This window comes from Ambystoma mexicanum, chromosome 1p (assembly GCF_040938575.1).
Source record: "Ambystoma mexicanum isolate Mex_15411 chromosome 1p, UKY_AmexF1_1, whole genome shotgun sequence".
NCBI classification, from domain to species: Eukaryota; Metazoa; Chordata; class Amphibia; order Caudata; family Ambystomatidae; genus Ambystoma; species Ambystoma mexicanum.
This window is the reverse complement of record NC_090921.1, coordinates 604,083,063-604,098,248: the sequence shown is the minus strand read 5'-3', so window position 1 is coordinate 604,098,248 and position 15,186 is coordinate 604,083,063.

The following is a 15,186-nucleotide window of genomic DNA, read 5'->3' as shown; positions in this document are numbered from 1 at the left end:
GGTGGTCACAGCAACAGCACCCCTGGCTGATGTGCAGGCAGCAAATGGCAGGGCACGTGGGCAGCAGGCAATCAGGCAGCAGCAGATGGCAGGTGGGAGTGTGCTTGGGGCTCTGGGGGGCAGTAATTCGGCCTTCTGGGCAGGAGCGTGGTCTTCCATGTGCTTACGCGTGGCCAGCTTCATACGGAGTGATTTGGCACGTGAAAATCCAGCACGTCTGCGTGTAATTCGAGGAAAGGGCCTTAGCGTGTAAGCGCGTCAGCACACGTATGCGAATTCATTGGCCCAAAGGCCAACCGCGCGTATGCGCGTCTGTGACGTGCGTGCGCGGGCGTTTCCCTGTACTCGGGTGCATGTTACACGTCCAATGACTGCACGTCAGAGTGTCAGCGCATGTAATTGGAGGATGGGGCCTCAGCGCGTACACGCGTAAGTGACGCTGGACGTGTGGGCATGTTTAAAAGGTACGTGTAGAATGCCATTTCCTTGTACGTGCTTTTCGTGGAGAGCGAGTAGGTGAAGTCTGTACTTCTTGTCAGTTCACACGCGATTTACTTCACGGCGTTCCAAGTTCGTACTCCCTGTTACCTCTGACAGCTTTTTCTCTTCTTGTCTTTTTCCTGGGCCTGTTTCCTCAAACAGCGTTCACTTCTCCTGTTGTCCTGTCTCCTCAGACAGCGTACAATTCTTCTTTTGGCGGGGGTGTTGCCAACGCGTACACGCAATTCTTCCTGGCAGACGGTGAGTTGCGCACGTATTTGACATCTGTGCTTGCCCCGTGTGTTGCCTAGCCCTTCAGAGGTCATTCTAGGCTGCGTGTGACACGCATACGTTCATTTTTGTGTTTCTGGGTGCCACAGCGTAGTGCAGATTTTTTTTTCCAGGAGGGGTTGCGTGCACATTATCTACCTTTTTCGGGGTGCCTGTGCGTTGCGTGACCCGTCATCTTCCCCCAGAGGTCGCATACAGCCTTGCTAGAGCACTAGGGTACGAATTCCATCTAGTACCCTACCCCTTTCACCCCCAATTGCCCAGGAGAATAGTTTACTGCAACTCCCATACGCACAACAACATCAGTGCCATGGTTGGGAGGCGAGCACGTGGTAAGGGTGGCAAAGGTGGGCGAGCCACAAGAGGTGGCCGTGGTGGATACGGTAGGGGACGTGGCCAGGACTTGCAGGGTGTCCCTAGCCCCCCATGTGTGGGTGACCAGTCAAGAACACCCATGCCCCCCCCCTGGTTGAGGGTAACGTGGCTGACACCATCCCTGCTCAGCCCTTGTTGGACCAGCCCATTGTGGCACCAGACCTGGCACTGGGTGACTCCATGGCTAACTTCCAGGTCAGCAGGTCTAGGCCACGTGTGGCGGTGCACGTTGGTGTCACCAGCCCACGTGGATCAGGGGCAGCTATGTCATCTGCTGCCCCGAGTAGGCAGGGTGGGGAGGCTGCAGGGGCAGCTGTGGCTCCATCCACCCCAGCTCTGAGTGTACCAGCCAGGACAGTGTTGGTCCTAGTCCATCCTGCTGACGTTCCCCCTGACCACATCACACTTCAGCTAATGCCTGCACCAACTCCCATGGTGAGTGTTCATTCCCACACTACTAGTCCACAGTCCACCGGGGCTCCTGCCCCTAGTGTCCAGAGCGGCGTAGGACACTCAGTTTCACCACCACCTTCCAAGCGGAAGAGGAAGAGTGCTCGTCCAGTACAGGCTGATGCCCCAGACACAGCTACACAGTCCAGCCCACCAAGGAAGCCCTGCTTCAATCGGGTCGAACTTGATGCACTTGTGGAGTATGTGTCCGCACATGACAGCGAAATGGTGATTACTGCAGGATGCAAGACCACACCTGCACAACGTCAGGCACACTGGCAGACCATTGCGGAACTCATGAGTGCCCTTGGATTCATGAGGCGCACCGCTAATGAATGCTACAAGCGCTGGAATGACCTTAAGCGAAGGCCAATGAAAAAGCTGGCCTCAAGTCATGCCGCAACTCTAGTGACTGGAGGTGGGTCTCCGGCAGAGGACATAGAACTCACTCCACATGAGTATGTTGCTGGGACCTACGTCACGGAGGAACAGATCCAAGGCGTGGGAGACCTGCCAGATTACGAGGCATTGTCCGGTGAGTGCACATGCATGTGTGTGTCATCCATGTGCAAGGCGTGTGTGTGAGTGCTTCTGATTGAGTGCCAGGTGAGGGGGTGTGTGCCTGAGTGGTTTGGGTCACCCATGTGCTTCATCCAAAACATTCTGCGCACCAGGATTTGGGTGTTGCAGTATCCCTTCTGGCAACAGTAGACATTCAGCCCAACCTCACACCAGTTGCCCTTGAATTGTCATCTTGCCACAACATAGTTGCATGTTATTCTGTGTTCATTCAGGCTGATTGTCTGCATTCCACCACTTTCACTAGGCATTTCTCAGTCCTATTGTCACATGTGTGACATGGCTAGGGTACATGCCATCTGTGTGATGGCATGTGTCATGTATGTGTATTGGACATGCCAATCACAGGCCAATGTGTGATGGCACTGCTAGGCAGCATGCAGCAAATTTGTTGGTCTTCCATCTTGGTGTCATCAATGTGTGCCATTTGCCTCCCCTTCATACGCAGTGACAGTGCATGCATGGGAAGGTTATAGTCATGTGGGACATGTGTCAATGAAGTACTGTTTCTGTTGCTTCTCAGCCCTAATTGTGTTCAATGTTGCTAATGCCTGTTCCCATTTCTTTTCTTTCATGTCTTTGCAGGGGATGACACACTTGATACTGCTGGGGTTGTGGAGATGGTGCAGACCCAGGAGGGGTCTCAGGCCCGACCGGGCACCAGTGAGGGACGTGGTGTGGTGGTGGGTGAGAACCCACACTTGCTGCAGGCCGTCATCTCAAGGGGTGTCTCTGGGTGCACCTCCCCCGAGCTCTATTCAGGTGTCGATTCGGATGATGAGACCTATGTGCCGTCGCAGGTGTCTCTGGGAGGGATTCTGTACTGTCCAACCCACCTGCACCAGGGGTAGAACCCTCAATGGGGATGTCAGTGTTGGTAGGTCAGCCTTTGGTGGTTACGGATGCAGGGTCACACTCCGCTACATCTGATCCTGTTCCTGGGCCAGCAGATCAGAGGGGGAATGCAGTCCTGCAGCCTCAGGCAGTGCCGGCACAGCAAGGTGCAGTTCGCCTTGCCCCAGACAGGTGTGGTGCCCGCCGACGCGGTGGCCGTACGCCACCAGGCAATACCGCATGGGAGCAATCCATATACGGTATGGCAAACCAACAGGCAGCATCAACTGAGATGATGGCTCAGGCCATGGATAGGGTGGCCACTTCAATTGTCCCCCAAGAAAGGCTAATTGAACAACTACAGCAGGCAACAGACTCCATTAGCCAGTCACACAGGGAGGACATGTTGGCGTCCAACAGGGACAGGCGAGCGGCACTGGAGACTCTGCGGGAAGCCCTTTCCATTGAGTCCCAGAGCCACAGGGAAGCCCTGAGGGTGGAACTCCGTCAGCTATGGGCAACTCTGGTTGAGCTTGAGGCTTCAGCTAACACGAGGGCAGAACAGCAGCTGGAGCGGCTCACACGTACGCTCTCAGCTGAGATGCAGGCAACTAGGGCGGAGGTCCGGGCATCCCGTGAGTTGTTGCATGGGGACATCCGCACAATTATCCTCCAGAACCATACCTTCCACACCCGCATGCTTGCTGCCATGGAGGACCAGACTAGGGCTTTGCGTGGGCTGCCTCTCATAGTGCCACCACCTCCTGATGCAGCTGCAGAGGGTGAGGAGAGCGCCAGCAGCGATTCTCCCACAATAGGGTAGCCGTGCAGGCCATGAGCCCATGGAGGTGTTTTTTTTTTGCAAGATCTGTATTGTGGCTGGGCACATGCAGGCTTGTCCTGAATTTGGGTCAGATGCTTGGGTTTGTGTGACACACACCCCTCCTGCTTCCCGTTTCCATGGGCTTGCAAAGGGTGTGCCCAAGTGACATTGACTTACACGGTGACGTTGGACTCCCATTTGATGTGTGGGCAGTCTGTAGTCAATACTGTGTATACATTCCTAGTGCATATTGTTGTTGTATTATACACTGCATGGTGTATTGATATGTGCCTCTGCATCCATCTCATCCTCCTAATTTGCAGGTCCATTTCTCATGTCTTCACAAGGCGGTCTACTTTGGGACTGGAGTCCATGTTGTAAGCAGTGCACCTACACTCTTGCGTGGCGCTAACACTGTATACTTGGAAGTGTTCGAAGTGCTGCCATTATCAGGTAGTGAGGCTACCAATTTTTTAAGTCTGTACTGTCATGTTTATGGTAGGTTGGAGGTTGTGTAGGTGATTGGTATTCTTGGTAAGTATTTGGTAATGCGTGTTGTTGGTCCTGCATTACTGTGAGCATTTCATGTGTGGCCAGTTTCCATTAGGGACACTCTAGTTGGTGACACTTGGGGCATGTTGTGGGGATTAATTTGTTTGCTCTCACATTGCATGACATGCCATGGTGTGTTGTGTGGCCGTGCCGGGGAGGGGTTGGGTGACATGGCACTGTTCTCATGTTGTATTTTGCAAGTGGGTATTCATTTTTGCTGCATGGAAGTGTGTCTTTTGATGACACTCCATTGGTGGTGTTTGTGTAGGTAGGGATGCACACATTGTGACACTTCCAGATGAACAATCTCAGGCTGCTATGGTTCTGACAGTTGACTGTCCCTTTGTTCATCATAATTGTCAGATTGAGCCATCATTGATTGTCAGATGGTATGTGTCAGGGCTGTGTGCACTCCACAGGGGTGTGCTTTCTATGTGAAGTAATTAGCCACCAGCTGCGTACGGGCTGCCTCACCCCGTGCCCTTTCCCCTCCCATGCGCAGCGGGCGTTCATGTGGTTGGGGATGTGGGGGCACCACCATGTCCACAGCCAGGCCCCGGCGTGTTGCAACATTGTGCAGGACACATGCTGCCACTATGATCCTGCACACTACTGGGGCAGCGTATAACAGCTGCCAGAACGGTCAAGGGAGCGAAAGTGTGACTTGAGCACTCCGAATGTGCGCTCCACTATGCCCCGTGTTGCAATATGGGCTGTGTTGTATCTTACCTCGGGAGGCGTGATGGGGATCCGAATTGGCGTCATCATGTGTGTGCTCAGAGGGTAGGCACTGTCCCCTGGGGAGGTGGTGATGGGGATCATTAGTGGGGTATTGGCATTACTCTGTATCTGTCATGCATGCGTGTGCTGTGACATTTCTACTCACCAAGCAGCCATGCATCACCATGCCGCCCAGCTTCCATGTCCCGGTTTAGGGTTGACATCCTGTAAATGAAGCTGTCGTGGGTGGACCCTGGATAGTTGGCATATACTGAGGTGATGATTCCCTTGGCATCACATACTACCTGGACGTTGATGGAATGCCAGTGCTTGCGGTTTCTATAGATGTGCTCAGATGCCCTGGGGGGACGTAGAGCCACATGGGTGCAATCAATGGCACCTAGCACTTTGGGGAATTGTGCCACTCTGTAGAAATCCTGGCTGACAGCCTGCCTTTCTGCAGGTGTTCTGGGCAGGTATATGTGCCTGCGGACTGATGGGCGTGCAGTGATGATGGCCAACACCTGGTGTAGGCACCGTGACTGCGTGGCCTGTGACACCCCCCCCCACTATGGCACTTGTCCGCTGAAATGATCAGGTAGCCAAGAAGTGCAGTACATGGAGGACCTTCTCCAGGGGGCTGAGTGCTTGGGGAGCACAGGGTGGGTGATGTGAGGTCATCCTCCCACTCACTGACCAGGTCGAGTATTATGTGTGGTGGAAACTTGTACCTCCCATACACCTGGTCATCTGGCATACCAAATAGGCTGGTTCTGGGTGTGAAGATTCTGGCCGTGACTATCCTTCTCCTCCTCCTGCGGTATCCCACGGCCACTGCTGCTAGGAACGGTATATTCATCCTGGCGTCTGAGCTTGTTTGTTGTTTGCGCACTCTTTTATGCTGCGCGGGACGTGCGCCTGCTTCATGCTGGCGTACGTGTTTCAGGATTGGTCCTTTTATTTTTTGGCGCGTTGTAGGCGAGCGTGTAAATCTTCCCGCCCACCCCAGGAATACACGTAACACGCTCTCCCAGGCCCAGTCGCGAGTACATAATCCTGCCCACCCCTGGAATACACGTACCCCACTCTCACAGGCACAGTCGCGTGTGTAACTTCACACGCACACACCGAAATACATGTACCCTGCAAATTCGCATGTGAAACTTCCCGCGAACCCCGTAATACACGTACCCTGCTGATATCGCTTGTCAGACTACACGCGCAACCCTGATATACACGTACACAGGCAAATTGCACTGCTGGGCGGTTGGGGGGGTGGTAGGAAGGAGTGGGGGCCTAGTGGAGGGTGCCCCTGGATGCAGGGGGGTGGGGGTGCTGGGAGACATGAGTGGGGGCCTGGTGGAGGGTGCCCCACAGTGCTGGGGGGTGGGGGTGCAGGGAGACATGAGTAGGGGCCTGGTGGAGGGTGCCCCTGGATGCTGGGGGGTGGGGGTGCTGGGAGACATGCGTTGGTGGGCAGTAGTGCAAGGTGACATGTGGGCTGCCTGCGGGACATGTGCAGGGGTGCAGGGTAGTCCCCTGTGGTGTGGGCCGCCTGCAGGGGCCGTGGAGGGTATAGAGGGAACAGCTGGGAGGACCCACACGGCCAATTCACGTGTGGGACTCCCCGGCACCCCAGAAATACACGTAGGCTGCTGGATTCGCGTGTGGAATTTGCCACGCACCCGGAGTACACGTACCCTGCTGAAATTGCGTGTGGAACTTCACGCGCACACCGAAATACACGTACCCTGCTAATTCGCGTGTGAAACTTCCCCCGCACACTGAAATACACGTACCCTGCTAATTTGCGTGTGAAACTTCCTGCGCACCCCGAAATACACGGACCCAGGGCAATCGCATGTGGAACTTCCCGCGAACCCCGTAATACACGTACCCTGCAAATTTGCGTGTGAAACTTCCCGCGCACCCCGGAATACACGTGCCCAGGCCAATCGTGTGTGGAACTTCCCGCGAACCCCGTAATACACGCACATGCTATTTTTCACACAGCGGGTGTCCGTGTTTGTCGGTACCCCTTTGCACCTCATTTGTCCTAGAGGGCCACTGTATGGACCATTCATCATGGCTGTATATGGGTGCTTTTTGTTAGCGCACATTTTGGCGCACATTTATTTCAGGCGCAGGGACGCTACCGCCTGCTTTCTTGTGGCGTAGTTGTTTGGCCCTGTGCGCGTCTTTCACCGTGCGCTGGTTTGCGCTATTCGATTCCATGAATACGGGTTGTAGGCGAGCGTGTGGGCGTTCCGCGCTCTTGCCTCCTGTACTTCTCCCGTGACGCCCATATTTTCATGCATTGTTCCCCATTCCGAGTGTTACGCCCCTTGTTCCGCCTACTTTTCTGATGAGCGCCGCGCTATGTGCGATTTCGCAGTGGCCGTGGCGCACGCCTTTGGATGACCTGTGCGCCAGCGTGCGCCGCGTACTTTCTCAGCGCACATCCAATGTTTTTCTCGGTCACGGGCTTCCATGAATCGATGTGCGCTGGTTTCCCTGCGATTTTCGCAGTTGCACTGCAATTTTCGCACTTTTACTGCGAATCGCACGTTTTGGCACCTCTGCGCGGGAATTTTCGGCGCACATTAATTCCATGAATCGACCAGTTAGTGGTGTTTGACAGACGGACTGGCATAGTGATGTTAATAATACAGCAGTATTATTATTTAATGTCTGTGCCGACTGTTTCTCATTTTCAATAAGTGTATTTTTTTTTAAGGGAGCACCGTCCGCCAGATCCAGATCAGAATGGCTGGCAGAATAGCTAGCAGTTTGCTGGTCAACATATGAAAGATTGGAGACACTAATTAGCTCAGCATCGGTGACGTCAATAGCAGACAACGGTGAGTAGAAGCTGTCAGGCAAATCTCCGAAGTCATTAATTATGGTCGCCTTTACATTTGGTCCGGACAATTTTGAAACTGCTGACTGCTTTGCAGATGTATATGATGAAGTCTGTGGGGAAGCCGGCATTGTCACAGTTCTGCTTTTCTTGGCTGTGAGGACCTCATGTGTTGTGCTGACTTCACCAATCAGTTGCGATTGCTGACTTGGATAAGAAGCATGAATGTCTTTGCTATGATAGTGTTCAACAAAGTGCGAAGCGTGTTCGCGAATCTCAGTATCCCTACATTCGGGAATGTCAGAATCCGTGGAATTATGTAACCTGCTTTGCGTGTTAGCAGTAACAATGACACAGTCATCACATGCATTGGAAGAAGTCTTTTGCAGGTCTGTGTTTATCACAAAAGTGACGGCTGTTACCGGAGGGGGTAAGGCAGAGGGTAAAGATGCGGGCCACGGAGCACTCTTGCTTACCTTGCCGCCTCCGTCCGAGGTGGCCGTCAAAGCAGTCCACGGGTTCATTATTTTGCGATGGTGAAGCGTCTTCCTTCATGTCTGGGGACCTTCAGCAGCACGAGTCATGAGAACAGAATGCGACTTGCTTGTCAGATCGCTTAGTCACTCGACCGCAACGTTGTGCCTGAGGGAGCACCCCCGGCCCGGCAACAAAGCAGCAAACAGCCAAACAGTAAATGCAGGAAACACTCGCCCTTCACTCGCTCGGGCTTAACGCCGCAAGGGCGCCTAGTCGCGGCTTATAGTTCTGCACTTCCCGGAATCGGCGGGGCTTGTACGATGCTCCGGCACCAAGTACAATCAGCTGCAGCAAACGCCAAACAGTAAATGCAGGAAACACTCGCCCTTCACTTGCTCGGGCTTAACGCCGCAAGGGCGCCTGGTCGCGGCTTATAGCTCTGCACTTCCTGGAATGGGCGGGGCTTGTACGATGCTCCGGCACCAAGTACAATCAGCTGCAGCAAACGCCAAACAGTAAATGCAGGAAACACTCGCCCTTCCCTTGCTCGGGCTTAACGCCGCAAGGGCGCCTGGTCGCGGCTTATAGCTCCGCACTTCCTGGAATGGGCGGGGCTTGTACGATGCTCCGGCATCAAGTACAATCAGCTGCAGCAAACACCAAACAGTAAATGCAGGAAACACTCGCCCTTCACTCGCTCGGGCTTAACCTCTGCTCTTTCTCATACAGTACGCTTACAGCAGCTTCACAAGTACTCTTGATCTCATAGCTCTACTGGAAACTCTGTTCATAGCCTAACTTTCATTCCTTTCTTCTTGGGCTCTGAGCACTCAACATGTTTCCTTTTAATGTGTCTTGCCCGTTTCAAGCGCACATTCTCATCTTTTCTCAGTTAACATGTTGCGCTGGGCACATCCATTATCACTCCCGCATTTACTACTGCACCATTCTATGCTGGCATTTCTCTTGGGTTCTGCGCAGGACCTTAACTAATGGGGTTCTGCTTTTGTTAAGCTGGGATTTTCCTACCCCTGCATATCGCCCTGGCTGATGGGACTTACTTCTGTTCATTTGGGGGGCAATGGTTCCTCTTCTCTTCTGCTGCTCCCCCCTCAGCAGTCTGCTTCTTCTTCCTATTCAGCACGCATGCTGTCTGTTTCAGTTTTCCTTGTCCCCATTGTTAGAAAGAAGCTTTGGTACTCTTGCTAAGGTTCATACATAAGCTTTATTGGCAGTTCACTTAAATTGTTACATTAGAGGACACCACTGGGTCCCATCACCCATGCTAGCCCATCTTCAACTGACATAAGCTAGAACCTTCACACACACTCACAGGACATCATTCCACACAGGACTCCAACATTCTCACAGTTCATGCATTCTCAGATAAGTACTTTACAACAATTCTTACATCGGTGTTCTCGTTCAGCACGAGACAGGGGCCCATGAATTAGTCCGATCTGCAATGATTCGGGACCGGATTGCGCTGAGAGTGAGGCATCAGGCAGGACATGAGACCATTGGAGGGGTTGCCCGCTTCTCGCCTCTTCGCTCGGCACATCTAGCGTCTACCTGCAATACGAGATCCAATAACTCCGGAAAGTCAGTGGGGATAACAGGAACTGGTGCCAAAGTGTCTTTGAGCTCATCAGAGAGGCCCTTATAAAACATAGCTGCTTTTTTGTCCTCAGGCCAGCCTGTCTCCGGTGGCAGCTGGTTAAATTTGGCGAGATAGGATAACAAAGAGGAATTCCCTTGGCAGAGATTAAGGAATTCCAGGTCAGCGGCCTGAGTCTTTTACCTAGTGTCGAACACACGATTCATGTCGGTGATCAATGCATCACAGTCATACAACATATGGCTGTTAGACTCTGGGAGGGGTTTGGCCCAGGCAGCCGCTGTGCCCCCAAGATGGGACAGCATGAAAGCTACTTTGGTCGTAGTATCAGGAAATGATGTGGGGCGACATAAAAAGTGTAACTTGCACTGGTTGATAAAAGTGTGATAGGCCTGGGGATCAGCGGTAAACCTTTCTGTAGGCGCAAAAGGAAACTGGGCTGACATAAGGACAGGCATAGGCTCCTGTCGGGGTAGCGGATAAGTGGACCCAGAAGCTCCGGCTCCCAGGAGGTCCTCAGCAGCCCGGGTTATGGGCCGCGTGAGGTCCTGTAATGCATCAATGCGATGGCGTAAGGAATAATGGGCAGACACCACATCGCGCTGTTGATCAGACACCATCTGCATAAGGGTAGTGAGAGCGTCAGAGGCTTTAATGGCTTCTGATTCTGTTAGTACTCACTCAGTTTCACCATAGGACGTTCACCAGAGGACAGGAGACTGGATCCCTGCAGGTCTGGCTGTCGTGGAATCCAGGCTAGTCCTAGTGAGAGAGTTCTTCCATTAGATTCGCCCCTCTGCTGACTCAAAAGTCATCAGACCGAAGGTAAAATAGAAGGAAAGAGCGGGAGGGAAACAGAGCTGTAGCCCAGGCTGCAAAGGAAAAAAACTGATTAGATCTCTTCTCGACAATTTGTTAAGCACAATAGAATATACTAACAAGTGCCGTGGCCTACGATGATGTAGTATGACTTTTCAGACCAACCCCTTGGCAGACGATTGTTAATACCTCAAACCCATTCACCCTTCTACAACAGAGACAAAAAGAAATGGACAGCTTCAATACTATGCTGAATTAGACCAGTGATGGGGAAGAACAGTAAGTTATGTTTCTTACCAGTGTGGGCTGAAAATGGGACTGTAGTCAGGAGTAGTTGATGAGGGATAGTCCAAAAAACGTGATTAGAAAGGGAGGTTAGCAGAGGGACTCTACCCGAGCAGCATGAGGCACGCACTAGGTATGGATTGGTGCACTAATAGTACTGCAAGGCGTCCAGGCAGTGCACGTTATTGTTCAGTGCTAGTATGGACTGGGCAGTCAGCAGGCAGGTAATGAAGTCAGATGGAATAGTAGATCAGTTACCAGTTGAGAAGAGAAGGCAAAATCCGTGGATAAGACAATCTTAGATCATAAAGTCAAAGGAATATAAAGCAGTATTTGCACACGTTCAGCAAAACGTGATTACAGGACATACAGAGATTCAATCTCTCATTTTTGCAGAAAGCATAATCGTGATGCAATGCAGGAGGTAAACAAACTCAGAAAGTTGCAGCGGAACGTAATCGTGCTGAAAGGCAGGGAGAAACAGACTCAGAGTAGTCGCACCATTTGAGTAGAAATTAATCAGTTACTAAGTCTGATGTCCGTTAGGCAAAGCAGTCCGATGGGAACAGGCGGAGGTTCGTTCTTGTGCGGACGCCGAGGTACCGAATCAGCAGACAAAAGGGAGGCCAGGAAACAAGGCAAATTGTAGCTTCAGAGAGCCAGAGTCAGGATACAGGAGAAACGCTGTAATGACGTAATCAGAAGCAGCTTTTTCCGTGCTCCGGCACCTCTTAAAACAATCCAATGGCAAGTCACATTGCACGAAGAGTACGTGACGTCACGTGATGTCACGTGACTTTTGGAATGCACCATAATCTAAGGCAGTTGCGTTGTGCACACTGATGTTGTTGCTGATAGTGTCTCCATGGCAATCTCCATTGTTGTAGGAATGGAGCTCCAACCCCACGGGACAAACTGGAGGGTTTTCTTGATTTAATTCTCTTTCTGGGCAATAGCGCTGTCTTAGAGGGTTCACAACCCACTGGGGCTGTGACACTGGGCTAGCTCTCCAAGCTTGGAGTCGATTTTCATAAGGATGGACCGTCTTATCTTTGTCGCTATGGCATTATTGGCATTACCCAATAGACATATTGCTCTCTGTGCCCAGCCTGATACCACTTCAGGATCTATGGATTCTTTCTTCTTTTCGGCCTCCTCTATGAGCTGTCATATCTTCATGATTGACCCAACCCCATTGAGCTGCTTGTCCAGGCAAGCTCTCCAGGATCTGTTTATTCCCCTTTTAACATCTTTGTCGTACCTCCCCATAAAGTTCAGCATGCGCTTGTTGATTTCGGGGGTCACAGCCAGCCCCTTGGGCACTTAGGGCCAGGGGCATCTGCCCACATCTTATTCCTGGCTTCCTTACTTAATGGAGCCTTCAGCCTCCTCTTCAGGTAGGTTGTGATGTTGTCGGGTGGATCCCACTCAGAGGATCTGGGGTGAATCAAAGCATCGGGGTCAAAATCCTCCCCTTGACCCCTGTCGGACGATGGTTTACTTATTTAGCTCCCGTGCCTCCTGGCACTACTGGAGGATGACTCTTCTGACTTGTGCGAGCTCTTGACCGACAATTGCTCGCTGTTCTGCCAGCTTTCCTCCATGGAATCCTCAGAGCTATCTTGGCCATACCTGCCCCATGGCCTTGCCTTTCTATTGCCACTACGCTTCTTGTGTGGTGTACCCAGGGAGTGGTGGGACTGAGCACTGTGTGCCCTGTGGTTCTTTTCTCTTTCCCCTTATCTCTATGTGCCTCTCTCCTCAACTCTTCCATACCCTGAGAGAAGACCAAGAGGTCTTACATAATGCCACTGCTTTCGTGCAACAGGCCTCCGAAGGCACTCTGTGCCCTTTGACCTCCCTGACTCATCCTGACAGCACTGACATGTGGGCTGTCGGAGTCATCCTCAAGAACTCTTTCCTGCTCATATTTCTTAGATTCTGCAGTTCAATTATTTTCGATATGCAGCTCACTTGTGATGCCCCGGTTTAATTATTCTTTATTTCGAAGGTAGGCAGGTCAGTGGGCTCACCATACACAGCTTTGCTTGGGACTGTGCCCGTCCGTCAGAAGCTGCTCCTTGGCTTGTGACCTTGTGGAGCTGTTTACAACTTGACTTGGGACTGTGCCCGTAAGGAACATCCATTGTTAGGCTGTCTTTACAGTTATGTGAACCTGTGGTGTGCCTCTGCCACCAGTAGATGCCGTTCGTGGGTCATTGCACACTGTAATTCACTGTGCCTTGTTTCACGAGATCCGCGCTGAATTTGTCTACCATTACAGAGTATAATCACTTCTGTTGAAGCTTATGGGGATCGGGATGAAGATAGGCTTCTGTCTCTGTTCGCTGCTCCTCACGGAAGTGCGCACCGGCGCCAGAACCTCTGAAGGTCCTGGTGCGCCGCAATGCGACTTCCGTGAGGCTACTGCCTCCTACAGTCTAAGGTGAACGGGGGAGCCGTATGAGCCCCGTTACGTTCCCCAACCGACTCCTGTGGATGTGCTTTGCCAAATATTAAATACGCCGCAGTCCTTACAATCACAATCAGTCAAGGTTAAAGAAAGATAAAGTTTTACTTACCTGCTGCTCAAGCAGCAAAGAAAGTGGACGAAGGAAGGAAGTCGGAGGATATTATACTGGACTAAGGACTGTGATTGGACATATGAAGTCATGTGAGAAAAGGTGCCAATTAATAGCAAACTTCAAAATCACTTGGTTTCATGGGAATTGTAGTTCTTTGACTGCTTTTATGCTTGCGTAACATTTTTATTGGCTTCTCGAGAAGTAAAGAGTTGAGTTGAGCATAATCCGAGCCTCCGGGTCTTGGGGTAGAATTAACTTTCAGCAATTGCATGGTTTAAAATACTTAAAACACAAGCATTCCACAATCTCTGGACTAGCTGTGGTAAAATGTGCTATTTAAATAACTTCAAAGACATTAAACTAGTCAAAACACCCTCTGACTCATGGTGGGATATTATGTATACATTTTCTTTTAAAGAAAACACTTCTGATGGTACTTTTGAGCTCTCAACCTCATGTATCAGAGTCCCAGACTCTACCACAGTACTAAATACCTCATTGGGATTTGTCATTGATCCAGCTCTTATCAACTCTTCAGACAGCAGTGTGCTAGTTCCTTTTCTCTGTCAATGTATGACATATCATCTCATAGGGTGCCACCTAGATTTATCTCCTTATCACCTTATCGGCCTTCTGCTAGCTTTAATTAGTACTGCAGGCATCTCTCCTCTTATCCCTTGTTTTATATTAATTAACTTTCAGCAATTGCATGGTTTAAACACTTAAAACATAACTTCAAAGACATTAGCACCCTGACAGGGGGTGCCAGCCAATCAGGTGTCTAGGAACGCAGGCTTGAACTGGCAATGAAAGTCTGTGTTCCATGCCACCTGACAGCTAACTCCCTCTGCCCCCTTATTATTGTTTTTTATCCCGCCCCCACTTACCTTATTTCAGCCACACCTTCTGCTCTGCTGCCGATGCCCATTATGGAAAGGGAAGAATGGCTCCATACGGATGGTGGGCATCTTGGAACAGTCTTTTCGCTCTGTGAACAGGATGCCGTGAGACTCCCTGTTCACGGAGCGAAAATACTGTAAATTAGCCCTGTCCAGTGGCTGGGACGGGTGCGAATGGCATTAACTCGTGCCCCGGGCGCTTACCCCCCTCTGAATCATTGTGGAATATTATAAATTACAACGTTAAAAAAAAGACATTGTGACGGTGTACTCCTACTCTGAACCTAGTGCATCATAGCCCTGGATTTTATGTAAAGACTGGAGGCTGGTGTTATGCTTACTCTTCTTTACTAAAACTCGAGCCGCAATCTTAACAAATGAAAAATTCATATAACACAACTCAAAGAAAACTACAATTTTCTGTGACAATGTAGTCTTTGCAGTTTGAAACTCTATTGACCTCAGTCAGGCATGATATGTGTCCTAGTGCACCAATCATGACGTTACGGTCCTATAACCTTGCTAGTCCTCCTCCTCAC